The following is a 17,370-nucleotide window of genomic DNA, read 5'->3' on the forward strand; positions in this document are numbered from 1 at the left end:
AACCTGATAGACACCAAGAGCTCTCTGTAACCGGAGGAGAGGAATTCAAGTCCAAGAAACTCAAAGTGAATACTCAGGATTTCCAAGTTACGTAATTTTCCGCTCTCTGCGTCTTCTGCATAGATCTGTGATTTACACACCCTGATTGTGTACTGAGATGCCGGCGCTCCCACAGTAATGGTAGTGATGTCTGCGGCATGAAGAGCTTGATTCAATTAAATCAAGAGTTTTAAAGTTTGATTAGAACCTGGTATCCTTTCAGTTAAGGGAAAATGGAACGCCCGGACGCAACAAGCTGCCACGTCTGAGGTGCACTGAGGGGAGCCGTGCCACAGTCCGACTGGCGGCCTCCCCACGCACATTTAAATGGAAAAAAGCAACACCGTCAGCTTTCCGTCTAAAGTTATTTGATAGTAGACGTCAATGTGTCAGGGTCCCATGTTAATTACAAAGCCTTTGTCTTCTTACTGGAAGACTTTTACACCGTAATTCTTATGCTGACCACAAACTGGTCACGAGGCAGACCTTTCCTAGAAGAAACTGGAATTCCATTCGTGTGTGGTTCCCCACGCCCGCCCCCATCCCCGCGCGCACGCTCCCCCGCAGAGCGGCGCAACCCCCTCACAGCTCTTCTCTTTTACTCACAGCTCTGTTGTCTTCCTCTGAAGCCCGGGCCTTTGGCTCTCCCTCCTTCTTTTTGACTTCTCTTGCTTGGTTTTATTTTTCTCTTTGCTTCCTCCTCCTTTGCCAGGATACACCTGTCCCTCCAGAGTTACATCAGCGCACCTGTCTTGACTGACCAAAAAGCCCTTGCTCTCCCAGGCGCAGCTTCCATCACGAAGCATGACGATAGCGCGTTCTGACCCCACGAGGAGCCTCTGGACGTCGTAGGTGGCATTGAAAAGACTGCCGTGCCAGAGGCTCGTGATTTCCTCCGTCTCCTTCTCCTTGGGGCTTCCCGACACAGTGACAAACATCATGAGAATCTTGCCCTTTTTCGTCACTTTCAGCATGCTCTCAGGCTTGCTGGGGTCTCTCTGTGAGAAGGCAACAGTAGCGGAGGGTCTCGTGCTCCCGGAGGTCTCCTTCTATGCCGTCATCTCTCTCCCGCTGTTCCAGAAGACGAGCCGTGTCCGCATCACTGTAGTCGCGAATGTCCTTCTTCTTCCAGGGAGGCGGGATGGCCTCGCTGGGCGTCTCGGGGGGCCGACGGCGGCCAAGACCCGAGCTGGCAGCAGCAGGAGCAGCAGCAGATCAGACACACAGAGAAGGTCCATGGCGGCACCTGTCCAGCCGGAGGCCGCCACCTTGGCCGCGCAGCACCGGCCGCCAGACGCTGCTGCCTTAAACTTTCAACAGGGCAAACAAAGGCAGGTACCATGTAATGATCAATGATAACATCAACCAAGGCTCAGGTCACATCTGTATGTATCCAAATAGATAACAGAAAAACTGTTACAATGACAAGATAGTTTGATTAAAGAGAACAAATCATAATTACACTAAGAGACAATATATCTCTGTCAACAAGAAAGGACTACCAAGCAGAGTTCACCGAATTCTCATGTTCAGGTAATTAATGACAGCTAAATTCACTGGGCAGTTACTCAGAAGAATGTCTTTCGTGGAATATTTTAAATATATATTATCTCATACTGGGGATAAACCTATAGATAGATACTATTTTCCTCATTTAACAGGTTCTCCTAAACTGGAACCAGGTCATCTGAAAATAAAGTGCTACTTATAATTATTATGTTATGCTGTGCTTTCAGAGAAAATGTTACTAAATTCTACAAATCAGAGGTTTTACAAGCTACTTTGTCTGATAATGACATATAAAACCAAAATTTTAAAAAACTCAGTGAAAAGTCACTAACTCATAAAATGAGACATTCTCTAACTAAAAACTTTAGATCAAAGAAGAGTAACCAACATCCAAATTACTACTTTCCTGGGAAGAAACAATGGGGAAGTTCATTACATGAAAACTTAAGACCTACAACTAAAGCTGTTACAGAGAAAACTTGTCTTTAACTTATTTTTAAAGACTAAAAATAATTATGAACTTTATATTTAGCTAAAATAAATATAAAAAATAACAAACCAAAGAAAGCATGAAAACAAAAGGATAAAATCTAAAATAAATAAAATTAAAATGAAGCCAAAATAAACAAGGAAGACTAAATTAAACCAAAAGCATTTTTTAAATATGTCACATAAAATGGGCAAAATTTGGGGGGGAAAGTGAGAAAACAAAAATATACAACAGACCTGAGGAACCACATATATCCACAAAGATGCAAGATAGTAAAATTTTAAGAGAATCATATGTGGCATTTCACAGCAAAAAATTTTCCGAATATAGAGAAGGAAACATTGCTTACTAGTAAAATTTTAACAAACTGATCCTAAAAAAAAGGTCATTAGACCAATAACTGAAGATGAGATTTGCAAATCCATTGATGACATAAAAGCCAACAGGACTGTGAATCTCTGCCCTGAATTCTAGCCAGCCTTTCAAGAGCAGATTAGTCATGATGTCACACACTTTCCACAAAATATGGAGAGCTCCACAAATTATTAACGAAAAACCATAGGAAAACTTCTCTTATAGTTTTGATTGAAGTGTACCTACTAATATATTAGCTCAAGAGTATATTATAAAAATAATATATCATGACCCACTGAAATGTGCTGTCTAGTGGCTTTCTGCTATTCACAGTGGACTTTCCACCTAAAACATAGGAAATGCTCAATAAATTTTTTGAGTTTTTTGGGGGGAGGTAATTAGGTTTATTATTTGTTCTTAGAGGACATACAGGGGATTGAACCCAAGACCTCAGTGCATGCCAAGCATGCACTTTACCACTTGAGCCAGACCCTCCTCCAATAAATTTTTTTAAATAAATGAAAGTCCAGGTCAGGTCTATTCCAAAAATATAAAGCCAGTTCAACAATAGGAAATATAATCATTATATCAATACATTAATCTGGGACACAGGATGAAAACCACTAGTTAATTAGATGCAAATTTTCAGTTATATTTTGGCAACAACCATTTAGTAATGGAAATGGAAGAAAAAAATAACAGTAATGTAATGTTGAAAATGATAACTAGCTAGAAAGTTACATAATTCAGGTCAAAAATCATTTAAGATGTTAGAAAAGAAATCATACCTGGAATGGGATTTATATCCAGAATATATAAAGAACTCTGACAACTCAATAAAAAGACAAAAAAAAAAAACCATTTTAAAAATGGGCAAAGAACTTTAATAGACAATTCTGCAAAGAATATACACAATGGCTAATAAGCACATGAAAAGATGCTCAACATCATTAGTTATTAGAGAATGCAAATCAAAACCACAATGAATGACTGGATAAAGAAGTTGTGGTATATTTATACAATGGAATACTACTCAGCCCCAAAAAAGATAACATAGTGCCATGTGCGGCAACATAGATGGATCCAGAGACTGTCATTCGAAGTGAAGTAAGCCAGAAACAGAAAGAAAAATATCATATGATATCACTTATATGTGAAATGTGAAAAAAAAAATGACAAACTTATTTACAAAATAGAAACAACTCATAGACAGAAAACAACCTTATAGTTACTGGGAAGAAAGGGGGTGGGAAGAGATAAATTGGGAGTTTGAGATTTGCAGATACTAACTACTATATATAAAATAGATGAACAAGCTCCTACTGTGTGACACAGGGGACTATACTCAATATCTCATAGTAACTGATAATGAAAAAGCATATGAAAACAAATTTACGTATGTTGATGTATGACTGAAACATTATGCTGTACACCAGAAACTGACACATCATAAACTGTTTATTACTTCAATAAAAATATGTAGACAGAAACAAACCCACAATGAAATACCACTTCACCACCAGGACAGCTATGATTAAAAGGATAGAAAACAGCAAATATTGGCAAGGATGTAGAGAAATTGGAACCCTAATACATTGCTGGTGGGAATGTAAAAGTGAAAAAACGTGTACATAATATTCATAGCAGCATTCATAATAGCCAAAAAAAAAGAGAGAGAGAGAGAAATAACCCAAATGTCTATCAACTGATGACTGCAAAAACAAAATGTGGCATACCCTACAGTGGAGTATTATTTGACCATAAAAAGGAATGACAGATGATAAAAGCCACAACATGAATGAACCTTGAAAACATTTATGCTAGGTGACAGAAGCCAGACATAAAGGCACATATTATATATGAACTATGTATATATTTATATGAAATGTCCATTATAGGCAAATCCACAAAGACAGAAAGTACGTTAATGGCTGCTAGGGACTAGGGGAGGGGAGAATGAGGAATGACCGCTAATGAGTACAGGGCTTCTTTGGGGGCTGATAAAAATGATCTGAAGTTAGTGTTGCTGGTTGCATAACTCTGTGAAGATACTAAAAGACACCGAAGTGTACACTTCAAAATGGGAGTTATATGGTATATGAGTTGTATCTCAGTAAAAGTGTTCTTTAAAAAAGTGTTTCTGTAAGACATAAAGCAATGTTCCTGAGATCCAAGACTTATCAAAATATTGAGCCATCAAAACTAACATAAAATTTTCAGACAATTTAACTTAGCAAACACTTTTTTGGGTTGTGCTTGAAATTTTTTACAAAAGGGAGACGAGATCCACCTGATGTAACTCTTTTAATTCAAAGGGGGAAAAGGTATGTCAAAAATAAAGACTGTAAAAGGGGCTTTTCTTGCTAGATATTACTTTTTATTACAAAGCTCCCTTAGTCAAAAGAAAAATACACTAGTGACAAGAAAAAGTCCAGAAATACAGTCAAATACGTGAACAGTGTCTATTTGCCAAAAAAAAATTTTACACCTTATACTGTATAAAAATATATATTTGAATTAAAAGTATAAAACACAAAACCAAAAACAAGGAAACACTCAAGCAATAACATATTAAGTCTGTTATAAAAAGGTAGAAATTCTTAGATTAGATTGAAAAGATTGGGCTACATGGTGCTTACAAAGGAGACACTTAAAACATCTCATAAAAGTTCATTCATTCATTTAATAACTTTTCAACACTTACTACACCCCGAGGATACAACAGTGAAAAGCAAAGACCTTCCCCTGCAGCCTTCACTCAAGAAGAGGAAAAGGGACGGTGAACAGCACAGTCACAAGGAAACCCGGGTGTGATAGATGAGAAATGCTATGTTAAAAATAGACAGTGGATTAAGGTAAGGGGGATGGGAACGCTGGGGGTTAGTGCAGCAATTCTAAGCCGGAAGTCTCCGTAGAGCTTACTGAGCAGTGACATTTGAGCAAGGTCCCGAGGTGGGGGGGAGGGGCGAGCCAGCAGGCTCCCTGGGGAACGCGTAAGGCAGGCAGGTACACGTGGTACCAGGACAAAGATGGCCTCGTGCCCGGTATGCTTCTACATCAGCGAGAAGGCAAGTGGGGCCCGAGCAGAGTGATCAAGGGGTGGAAGAGGTGAGACTGGAGAAATAACGGGGCCACCTAACCCACTCTAAGAACTCTAGCTTTCACCCAGAGAAAAATGTAGATGCGGAGCAGAGGAGTGACACAGAATAACCCCACGCACAATTCTGTGAGGCGCACACGGGATTCTATGCTCAGGTGCCAGGGAGGAGGAGCAGCAAACCCTGCTCTGAGCCTGTTCCCAGAACGCAGCCAAGTACCCTGGGCTGGTCAGGGTAACCACGGCGGGGAGGATCAAAAGATGTCAGATTCTAGATACATTTTAGATACAGGGCCCAGGGGTTTTGCTGACCAAAAAGATGTGGAACCTGAGAAAAAATACAGGTCAAAGATGTTTTCAAGGAATCTGCTATGAAACAAGAAAAGGAAGGCTCCAGAGGGAGCAGGTTTGGGAGGGGGAGTCCAGGACCTCAGTGTTAGTCATGGTGAGCTCAAGTCTATTAAACTTTCAATCAGACACAGAGTGAACCATTAGGTAAAAGCATCTCGGGTGCAGGAAGAGGTCTGCACACCAGAGATTATCAGAAGTGACCAGGCCACAAACAGTCCTGATGAGAAGACACGGGATCACCAAGGGAGAGGCCTCAGACTGAGAAAGGAGGAGGACCAAGGACTGAGCTCTGGGGCACACTAACCTCCAGCGGTAGGAAGGAGGAGGAACTAGCATACAGTGAGAGAGAAGGAAAATTTACAAAGTGTGGGAGCCAAGTGAATAAAGTGGATGGAGGCGGGGGAAGTAGCCGATGGCGTCAAATGTGGTTAAAAAGTCAAGTAAGACGGAAGACTGAGACTTCACCACTGGATTTCACAATGGAGCTCAGTGCTGACCTTGACTAAAACGTTAAGGGGTGGAAGAGGGTGTTAAGGCTTTTAGTTCCTATCAGTATGCTAAATTAGCACCATTGCTGGATCCCACCCAGATGATCATCCCAGGAGGAAACAGAGGCAGAAAGCAAAGCAAACTGTGAGAAAGCCCAGGTGGGTTATCTGAACAGGTGTGTGAGCTGTGCTTTGCCCTGGGACAAAAGGCACCTGCTCCCACCTGGGGATGACCAATGACAAGGGGGGAAGAAATAACTGCAACTTATGTTATGTTCTAGAGAATAATTTCCCTAATATAAAAAAACCCTATAATTGTAAAACTTTCCATAAAGAAAATCCAGACCCTAGATGCATTCACTGGTGAATTTTTACAAACAACTAATCTTCAACAAATATTTCCAGGAAATAGACAATGAGGAAACACTTAACATGTTTCTTTAAGGCTGTATAAAATTGATATAAAACCTGACAAAAACATTATAAAAAAGGAAAATAAAAGTCCCCTTCATGAATAAAGACAAAAATCCTAAGTGACTTATCATGAAATATATTTAAAGATCAACAACAGGTGGGATTTTTTTTCCTGGAAAATAGGGTGGTTTCACATTTGAAAATCAAAACATTAACAGAATTACCTCAATTAATATGCTAATATCAATCCATTAAAAGAATAAAGAAGAAAACCATACAATCATCTCAACAAATTCAACACCCATTGAATAATAAAAACTTTCAGCAAACGAAAAATAGAATGAAACTTCCCAAAGACTATCTACCAAAAAAGTTACAACAAATACCATCCTAAATGATAAAATATTGAAAGGTTTCCCTTGAAGGCTGGGATGAAAACAAGTATATACTATTCTATTTCATGATACATGTGAGCTCCTAGCCACAGCAATAAATAAAAAGAAAGGTTCTTAAATGGGTTAAAAAGTAAGAAATGGCTATATAACATAATTGTGTGGCTAGAAAATCCAAAATAATTTACAGATAAAATGCTAGACATAATAAATGGTAAGGTCACTAAAAAAAGTTCAATATACAAAAATTGACACTATTTCTTTATGCTAGCAATGCCCAAGTAAGGAGAAAATTTTTCAACCACCTAAGAATAAATCTAACAGAAGCACAACATTTACACATCAAAATTATCAAACATTGATGAGAAAAATTAAAGGAGACCTAAGTAAATGAAGAGAAAGGCCATGTTCATGAGTTGAAAATTCAAGACAATATTAATATAACCAACTCCCAAATCGATCTATAGATTCAGTGCAATACCAAATTCCAGTAGATTCCCAGGTAGAGGTGGGGCATGTTGAAAAGATGATTATAAAGTTCATACAGAAATACACAGGACTTAAAGCAGCCGAAGTAAATCTTGAAGAACAAAAGTGGAAAACATATATCCATAGATATGAGTACTTTTCACAAAGCTACAGTGGTAAGGGCAGGGTGGTGCTGGCCTGAGGCGAGACAAAGAAGCAATGACAATAGAAATAAGAACCCAAAAAGAGACCACACATTCGGTTGCCTGATTTCCAACAGATACCACTGCAATTCTGCAGGGAAAGGAAGGTCTTTTTGATAAAAAAATACTGCAGGAACTGGATAGCCACAGCCCAAAAAAAGATATATTCATGTTTATGTATATGTGTAGAATAGTTTGAAATGGATCATAGACTTAAATGTGAAAGCTAAAACAATTTAAGCTTTCAGAAGATAACAAGAAAATTCCTTTGTCACTCTGGGATGGGCAAGACTTTTTCTTTTTTTTTTTTTTTTGGTGGGGGGAGGTAATTAAGTTTATTTATTTATTCTTAGAGGAGATACTGGGGATTGAACCCAGAACCTCATGCATGCTAAGCATGTGCTCTACCACTTGAGCTATATATACCCTCCCCGCCCAAGGCTTTTTTTAAATAGGACACAAAGAGCACTCACCATTACAGAAGAGATTGATAAGCTGGACTTAATTAAAATTCAGAACAAGCCTCAGATTCAAAAAAGACATCTGCAGTACATCTGTCTGAAAAAGGACTCATTATCTAGCACATATAAAGAATTCATCCATTTTTTTTAACAAACAAAACTGGAACACACACTGAAAAAAAAAAAAAGATGATCAAAATAGAAAACATGAAAAGATGCTCAACATGATCAGTGTTTAGAGAAATTCAGGTTAAAACCACAGTGAGCTACCACTACACCTCTACACTCATCCACCAAGTACTGAAAAAGAAAAAAGAAAAGAAAGCCTCACAAGCAACAGCAAATGCCAACCCGGCTCTGGCACAGCAGGCCCGCTCACACGCAGCTGGCTGAAGGTCAAGCAATGCAACTGCTTTGTCAAACCGTTGGCCTGAATCTATCAAAGCCAAACCTGTGTACGTGTGCTATGACCCATCAATTCCACTTCCAGGTTTATATCCCTCAGAATCAAGTGCACAGTGACAAGAGCCAGAATAAGAAACAACCCAAATATTCACCCAGAGCAGAACAGATATTCATACCATGGGGGGAGAAAACCAAACCACTGCTACACATGGATGACTTCAAACACAGAATGTTGAGTAAAAGAAGTCAGAGCAGAATATACTGCATGATTCTATTTGTATGAAGTTTAAAATGAGACAAAACTAATATTAATAATAGAAGTCAAAATAATGATTACCCTTGAGTGAGTGGGCAAGTACAGTCTTTGAAAGAAAACAAGGAAGCCTTCTGTGGTACAGCAAATGCCCCTTATCTTGATCTGGGTGCTAGTTATCCAGCTGCAGAGCATATGAAAAATTCATCAAGTTGTTCCCTGAGGATTTGTGCGCACTTCACTTCAACTTCAAAAAAAAGAAAGAAATGTTAACAACTTGAAAGAAACAAGATTTGATCACTGACTAGATGTGCAGGTAAAGGACAGCACTTAGAAATAAATGCTGTTTGTCACCCGGATGATGGGCTGGCTGGTAATAACATATGTTGGGAAATAAATGAGAAGGGTGGGGTTATTAGTAACAGCTTTCCTTTTGGATTTGTAGGGTTTGAAGGGCCTTTAGAAGAGCTATACAGAGATGTCTAGCAGAGAGTTGGCCACTTAGGTCTAAGGTGGGGGAGAGGTCTGGGCTGGAGAGCCGGAAAAGCTTCCCAGCTAATGGTACAGCCCCAGAGAGGAGAGGAGATCAATCAGCAAGACCTGAGGAAAGTGAGGACAACAGGGGACCAGAAATGGACACCTTGGGAGAAACAGTAATAATAGGCAAGAAGAGGAAGAAGGCTCCATGGAGAAAACAGAAAAGAAATAATCACAGAGGAAGGAACAGACCAGAAACCAATCAAGACTTTCCAGGAGGGACTGAACATGAGTGCCAACTGGACAGAAGGCTCAATTGAGGCAAATACTATAGAATCACAACATTTGTCTTAATAAGGCCACTGCTATCCCTTCCCAGACAGATCCAACAAGTGAAGCGGTTTGAATGTGAAAGGACAATGGGGAAGCCTTTGCCAGAAAATACAACTTTAACCTATCCGCTGCACAGTCTACACATAATATTACAGGAGATTATTTGAAGGTGATATAATCCATTCTTTCTTGCAGATATCCCTGGTTCCACGCCTGGATCAAGCAGGACCATCAGAAAGAGGGCTACGAGGCCCCGCTGTTGGAGGACCTAGAGACCTGCATTGACTGAGTTCTCCTTTGGCACAAAGTGTCCAGATTCCCCGGAGAAGCAATTACAGGCAGCAGGCTGCACTGAGATCCAGTGGTCACTTAAAGATTATTTACTGTGATACCTACAGGAAGACTAGGAAAGGAACATTTTTTTTAGAATTCTTAATGCCTCATAAGAATTAGCATGATAATTTTTTTAGGGTCAATGCAAATCATGTAACAGACAACAGCTGCATTTTTGCTGTAACCATCAGAAAAATCAAACAAATTTGGCCAACAATAGCACAGAATAGCATAGAAATAGAATAGGACCTGCATATTTCTGCATACTGACATATGCTCCTGCATATTATCTCTGAAGTTGATTTTCATCTATTTCTGTATTTCCCTTCTAACCCACTGACCTTGAAAGTCTCATATAGGAAATTGTAAACAAAGTAGGGGGAAAAAAATAACTCACCTGAGATACATTCATTTTCTGTGGATCTAGGAAACATGTAGAGAATCACAAAGGTGGGGCTGGAGAAGAAAGAATGGATCACAAGAGATCTGATCTGCCCTGCATCTCCTGAACTCTCCTGCCTACAAGCTCCACACACTAGCTAGATAAAATGTACCCCAGTAGGAGAGCATCTTTTGGTCCTTAATTACATTGGCAATAATTTCTCAGTCTTTTGATAGTAACTGGGTTTGACTTAACTATGTCTGAAAATCTGACTGTTGGCTAGGCTGCTGAGAATGAGCCAGTCAACCTCTTGGGCTCAGTGGTTTTCATCTTTCATGCTAGGCAAAAACAGGTGATCCATGAAGCTCTTTCCTTCACTACTTTCTGTGCCTGAGAAGCCAGGATGAAGGAAGCACCCCCATCTCTCAGTGCCACGTGTAATAAAGGGCAAAAGTGAGAGCCTCTCAGGAACTGAAGAGTGGAGAATCTGAAATAGGCTGTTAGGAATGTCTGAAATTAAATGTTCTTAGTGGTAGTTGGCATCCCCCGCCCCCTCCCCCAGACTATGCTCCCTCAAACCCTCAAGTGTAATTTCTTGGGCAGACTTGCTCCTTGCCTTAGCTTAGCTCACCTCTCCTGAAACTTGGCTCAAACCTCAGGCTGTCTCAGTCTGCAGGGTGGCCTGCGGAGCGCAAGGATCCCATAGTGCTACCAGCCGTGCAAATCTAGGGTTTCCTCTTTCTTGGCCTTGATCCTCCTTTGCTCTGCAGCCCTGGCGGGAGGTCTCCATTCAGAAGAGCCATCTTCCACGTGGGACTCCTCTTTACCTCACAAGATGGGCTTTGTGAGGTAAACCTGAACCTAGGGGACAAAATCATTTTAGTTGGAACCTACATGAGGGCCCCCAAACCTGGAACTTCCTGTGCCCCAAAAATCTCCGGTGGGTTCTTTAATAAACTCAAGTTGGGACCACTGAAAACACACTGACTGGACAGTTCAGATTAGGCCCAGAAAGAACCATTATGAACTGTGATCCCAGAGCCCTGAAGAGACACCAAGAATCCCACAAATCCAGGTGCCCCGTGATAAAGAGTCCACGTTATACTTCACAGCGACGTCCAGTGCTGGAAAGGATGCAATGCCAGATTCGGGCAGAATAGTTTCTTAGGGAGGAGGGAGAGGTGGATGTGCCCCCTAGCGCCGCCTCCCGCGGGCTGTGTGGTCTTGAGGCACTCGCTGGCCTCTCTGGGTCTCTGTTTCCTGATCTATTAGAGCGGAAGGGCGAGAACTCCCTGCAGTCCTCACGGAGCGCGCGGCGGCCTTAAAACAGGGGTCGACAACACTACTGCGGCCTTTCTTAGGATCCGCAGGCGCCGGTGCCCGAGCTAGGGCCATGCCCCAAAGACCCACAGCGACTACTCTAGCGGGCGAGGATCCGAGGTCCGTACACCGCCCTCCCGCAGGCTCAGCCAGCTCTTCGCTCGGGCCACGCCCCAACCGCGCTCCAGTCTCTGCGCGCCCAGACTGAGGCTGCGCGCGGGGTGACGCATGCGCCAAAGCGCCGGTCCGGTGCCCCCGCCCGCCGGCGCGCGCCGCCGACTCTTAAGGCGCTTCCCGTCGGGCTCCGCGGCGGGAGCCCCGCCCTGCCCCTGCGCTTCCGCCCCGCCCCTGCGCTTCCGCCCCGCCCCGGATTTGGCGGCGGGATCCGAACCCACTCGTGTGAAGCTAGCCCAGCACCTGACGCCGCGAAAGCCCGGAGACCGCGGTGCAAACATTTAAAATAAAACAAACCACGTGATATCAGGGCTTCTCCCAAGAAGGCACAGCAGCTTAGTGCTGGCGATGTTGGCAACAGTAGTCATGTGCTGGCGAAGTTGGCAACAGTAGTCATGAGGAGAAAATGCGATGATTATTTGTAATACCAAAAATTGTAGATGAATAAAAATACAAAGTAAAGACTGTCACACACAGCCTCCTCCCCCTTAGGTAACAGTGCACAACCTTCTGACGTTTTACAAAAATGGGATTTTCAAGCCTTAAGTACTTGGTAAACAATATAAACATTTTCTTGGTCAATATATTTCCAGCTCTTCCTCATCGAACATTTCAAACAAACAGAAAATTGGAAAGAATTCGGTCAGCAAACATACCTTATCTAGAGTCAATAGCTGTTAATATTTTGCCGTATTTGCTTTATCTAGGCGTGTCTTCGTGTTGAAACTTCACTACTAAGTGTGTCAGCATGTATCTTCTAAGAGGAAGGACATACTTTTACATAATCACAATACACTTATCACACCTATAAAATTAACAGTAATTCCATACAAAGCATCTAATATCAAGTCCATATTCACATTTCTCCGATCATCCCAGGAGTGTCTGTTATAGAGGTTTTGTTAAGTCTTTGAAGCTGTTTTTTCAAACCAGGACAGGATTCAACAAAACCCACATATTATAATATACAGTAGTGATATGAGGAAAGTGTAAGTGTAGACATGGCAAGATTCACTTGATTCACTAAAGAATCAAGTACTAATTTTCCCACTGGAATAAGTGTAGGAAGTGCATTCTAAAAAAGAGCATAAACCTCCAAAGAGGATAGAGAAATTTTGTTTTAATTCTATTTCATACTTTCTGAGCATTCCAGACTGTTCTCTACCAATCCAACTGCACAGTGTGTCAAAATCCAATTTTATCAGAAAACAAAATTCCCATCCAGAGTTGTCAATGTTCAGGCATGTTTCACAGCACAAGCTTTAACACCAGTCCTAAATGAATATTACGGTTAGTTGGTTAAAAAAAACTTTTTTTGAATTTTAACATCACTTTAAAATAGCACAAGTCAGCAGATCATTTAGAAAACTTTCAAAGCATATACACAACATTTATAGGAGACTGACACGTGATAGAATTAAATCTTGTGTATTAAAGGTGAACCTGTAAGTAATAACAAACACTGCCTCAATTTGCTGTTCAAGAGAGTTTTGAAATGCTGTGACTCCCCACAATTATTTTAAATATTAAGAGAATTGCATTATTTTAAACTGTGCAGAATATACAACTTTCAAATATTTATTCATATTATTCATATCATTTTAAATTTGCACAATTTACATTCTCATAAAATGTGGCAGCACTGTACAAGCAATCTTTCGCAGGGCTCAGATGTGCATGAATTTCTTCCAACATGGTTTAGTTACATAACACTACTCCCCCAACAACACAAATCAAATTTCAATTCCCACTTTATATTAACTGTGAGGAATCCCCTAAAGTACTACAAACTTGGCTGCTAGCTCTCCAGTCTACAAATCACAGCAGGAATAATACATGATATCATAATCAGTGGCCAATCATATAATTTCTTTCAAAGTCTGTTGACGATTGGTCACAGCGAATCTGTTATTCAATTCGGGCAGAAACAGCAACAGTCATAGTTGTCTGGGCTCTTTGCCTCCCAGTGATGAACTGTTGTGGTTACTAAGAACTGCAAAACTCCTGGGATGCAGTGACTACATCCAGACCTCTGCAGAGAGACGACCTAACTCTAGCATAAGGCCACATCCCTGGGATGAATCCCCTGACACCCATCCTTCTACCATGCCCGCCCGCGCGCAGACACACACACACTCCGTTAAAATGATGTCAGAATTTACTGTTACTTCCAGCTTACACCTAATAATAGGCCCCTGACCTCCCTTTCATAGAGCATTTACTAAAATGGACTTACAATTATGAATCCTTCCTCTGTTCCTTCAAGAAGTACACGAATCTCCTACAACTCAAAAGTGTCTCTCTCAAGGACATTAAAGCCTTTAAAATTAGTCATCAGAAGGAACAGGGCCTCTGTCTTCCAATTTCTGTGGGATAGAAAGCTAACTTCAATAATTGCTGACCGATAGCACACACAGCCGGCCTAACTGCATTTACACTGACCAACTCTCTAATTTATCACTTCTCTGACTCAAGCCCCTGCTTGCCTCACCCCCACTCTCCTTTTAAAGAGTCTAGTCACCTCTGCAGGAATCCGGGTGGAGGACAGCTCTTACCCTTACTGTCAGTAGTTACTGAATAAAATCTGTTTTCATTGCTTTAACCTTTGTCCAGCAGTGTTTATCTTTGACATAAACCCGAAGATATGAAATGGATTCCACATGTAAAATTTGGTTTGGATGTCAAAACTGATGACCTGCCACATGCACAAAGAGGGTATAGAGGTTTATTACTCACAGAGTGAGGCTGTCTGGAGTGAACAAGGACGCTCCCAAGCAGGTCCACAAATGGCTTGAAAGAACAGGGGAGAGACTGGCATAGAGGTTTTATTGCAGTTAAGGGATGGGACTGAATATGGGCTCCAATGCACATGCAGATGCTTGTGTGGTTTGAAGTTCCCTCCAGAGCCAGAGGAGGGAGCACCTGGGTTTTCATAGCCGTTTGCCCAGATGCTAACCAGAAGGGGAAGGAAGACTGGTGGAGCTTGAAAGCTGTTCTCAGTCAAACATCAAACGTGCAGTCGGACTATCACACAAAGCCACATTACATTTTACATAAAAAAAAAAGGAAGAAGAAAATTAATGGGAAATTGACCAGCAAAGATGAAATTGCAGCAAAAAAAAAGTGATAATGCTGGAAGTGAAATTCGAATTGAACATAAATGGAAATAGCTGGGGGTGGGGAGTGGAGGATGCCAACCAACACTGCCACCATTCAAGAGGCTCTAGATTTGCAACCGGAGGAACTTGCTGAAGGGGAACTCGTTGCTATAAATGAGGGAAGTGACAAAAAGAACAAAGAGGTCCCAAAGGAAGTGATACTGTTTTCTGGGGATTTTTCTAAGCCATTGTGTTAGTCTTCTATGAGATGTTAGTCTTGCTATACTGATGTCCAGAACTTCAGAGAGTGTCCAGCAAACTGCTTCTGCACATATAGTGAAACCAGTTGTCTCTTTCCAGCTCAGTTCTTTTAGGAAATTGTTACAGAGTCACAAAATATTCAGGTAGTTTATTAGTAGTCTATGGATGCATTACAAATTGCCCATGATTTAGTGGCTTAAAACAACAAATAACTATTATCTCACACCATTTCAGAAAGTCAAGAGCAGCTTATCTGGATGGTTTCAGCTCAGATTCTCTCTTGAGGTTACACTCTCAGCCAGGCTGCAACCATCTGAAAGCTTGGCCAGGGCAGACTCCACTTCCAGGATGGCAGCTCACAAGGCTCTTAGCAGAGGTCCCAGTTCCTGGCCATGTAGGCCTCTCAACACAGCAACTGGCTTCCCTCAGGGCAATCAATTCAAGAGAGAGAGGTAGAAACCAGGGTCCTTTATAACTTTGCCTCAGAAGTGACATGCCACCACTTCTGCCACATCCTGTTGATCACGGAGGTGACCCCACTGCATTGTGGGAGGGGATTATACCAGAATGTGAATACCAGGGACTGGGATCACTGAGGGTGACAAATCACCTAGAAGGGAGATGATGGTGGCAGTGTCCTCTGTAGAATGCAATTACGGCCCTGTGTATGTGAGGGTCTTTGCACCCAGCCATGTTTTTCTGTTCCAGATGTTTTTCTGCATTTCCTTTCATTTGCTGACTCTCTTCTCTTGTATTCTAATTTTGTTCTAAGTTTAAAAAATGGTTCAGATGACTGGATAAAGAAGTTGTGGTATAACTATACAATGGAATACTACTCAGCCATAAAGAAGAATGAACCAATGCCATTTGCAGCAACATGGATGGACCTGGTGTTTGTCATACTAAGTGATGTCAGACAGGGAAAGAGAAAGAAAAATACCATATGATATCATTCATATATGGAATCTAAAAAAAGACACAAATGAACTTATTACAAAACAGACTCAGAGACATAGAAAACAAACTTATGATTACCAGTGGGGAGAGGGGTGGGAAGGGGTAAATTGGGAGTTCGAGATTTGCAGATATTAACTACTATATATAAAATAGATAAACAACAAGTTCCCACTATATAGCACAGGGAACTAGATATTTAATTGAAAATATTGAATATCTTGTAGCAAACTATAATGAAAAAGAATATGGAAAGGAATATATGTGTGTATATGTATGATTGAAACATTATACTGTACATATGAAATTGACATAACATTGTAAACTGACTAGACTTCAAGTTTTAAAAATAGTTCAGACACATTTTCATAGTTGAGTGTAATTTACATAAGTTCAATTTCCAATTTGGTGCATTTTGCTCATTTTTGTTTCTGTCTCAGTGTGAGGGTTGCAGACTTTGTGTTAGATCGAATTAGGGAATTCTGCTTTTAATCCTGAAGGGGAGGGATGTGTATCAACCTGTCACCAGGAGCAAAAGTCATATGGTAGACGACCTGCTCCCTGTATTCCTCTCTGATCTTAGAGGCCTGCTAGGGGACCACATGTTTGGGCTGAACAGCTGATTGGTAAACATGAATATTACTGCTGGACACAGTACAGAAGCCCATGTTTTCTATTTGAGACGCCAATATATATTTAAGCAGATTATATAAAATGGGAGGCTTTGTTCCCTAATCAATTATAACCTGCCTCTATTGATGATCTATTTATTTGAGATACTATCCAGATGCCTAGCCCTTAATATGACTGAAGAAGATCAAGTTCAGAAGCAGGAGGGTCAGTTAGGAGGCCATTGCAATAATTCATGTACAAAATAACGGTGGTGGCTGGGGTAATATCACTGGAGATGGGGTGAAGTGGTCAAAATCCCAATATATTTTAGGGTGCAGCTGATAGGGTTTTTTTAGCAGTGCATGAGAGGTGTAATTGAAAGAGAAGAGTCAAAAAATGGCTTTATTGGGAGGGTATAACTCAAGTGGTAGAGTGAACGCTTAGCACGCATAAGGCCCTGGGTTCAATCCCCAGCATCTCCTCTAAACATAAATAAATAAAT

At 41.1% G+C, this 17,370-nt stretch overlaps 1 long non-coding RNA gene and 1 pseudogene across 2 annotated transcripts; both read right to left on the reverse strand.

Annotated features, from left to right (window-relative positions):
* Window positions 1-621: 621 nt before the first annotated feature.
* Window positions 622-1,352, reverse strand: LOC116666860 (annotated as a pseudogene).
* A 3,400-nt stretch (window positions 1,353-4,752) lies between these two features.
* LOC116667249 lies at window positions 4,753-12,069 on the reverse strand. 2 transcript variants are annotated; one of them, XR_004324063.1, is made up of 4 exons: window positions 11,081-12,069; window positions 10,465-10,523; window positions 9,009-10,137; window positions 4,753-8,438 (listed from the first exon to the last, which is right to left on the reverse strand). It is a non-coding gene; the product is annotated as an uncharacterized LOC116667249 (long non-coding RNA). The 2 variants fall into 2 exon arrangements; XR_004324062.1 differs by having other exon boundaries at window positions 9,009-9,171; window positions 11,081-12,043.
* Between the last annotated feature and the right edge of the window lie 5,301 nt (window positions 12,070-17,370).

This window comes from Camelus ferus, chromosome 11 (genome assembly GCF_009834535.1).
Source record: "Camelus ferus isolate YT-003-E chromosome 11, BCGSAC_Cfer_1.0, whole genome shotgun sequence".
Classification (NCBI taxonomy): Eukaryota; Metazoa; Chordata; class Mammalia; order Artiodactyla; family Camelidae; genus Camelus; species Camelus ferus.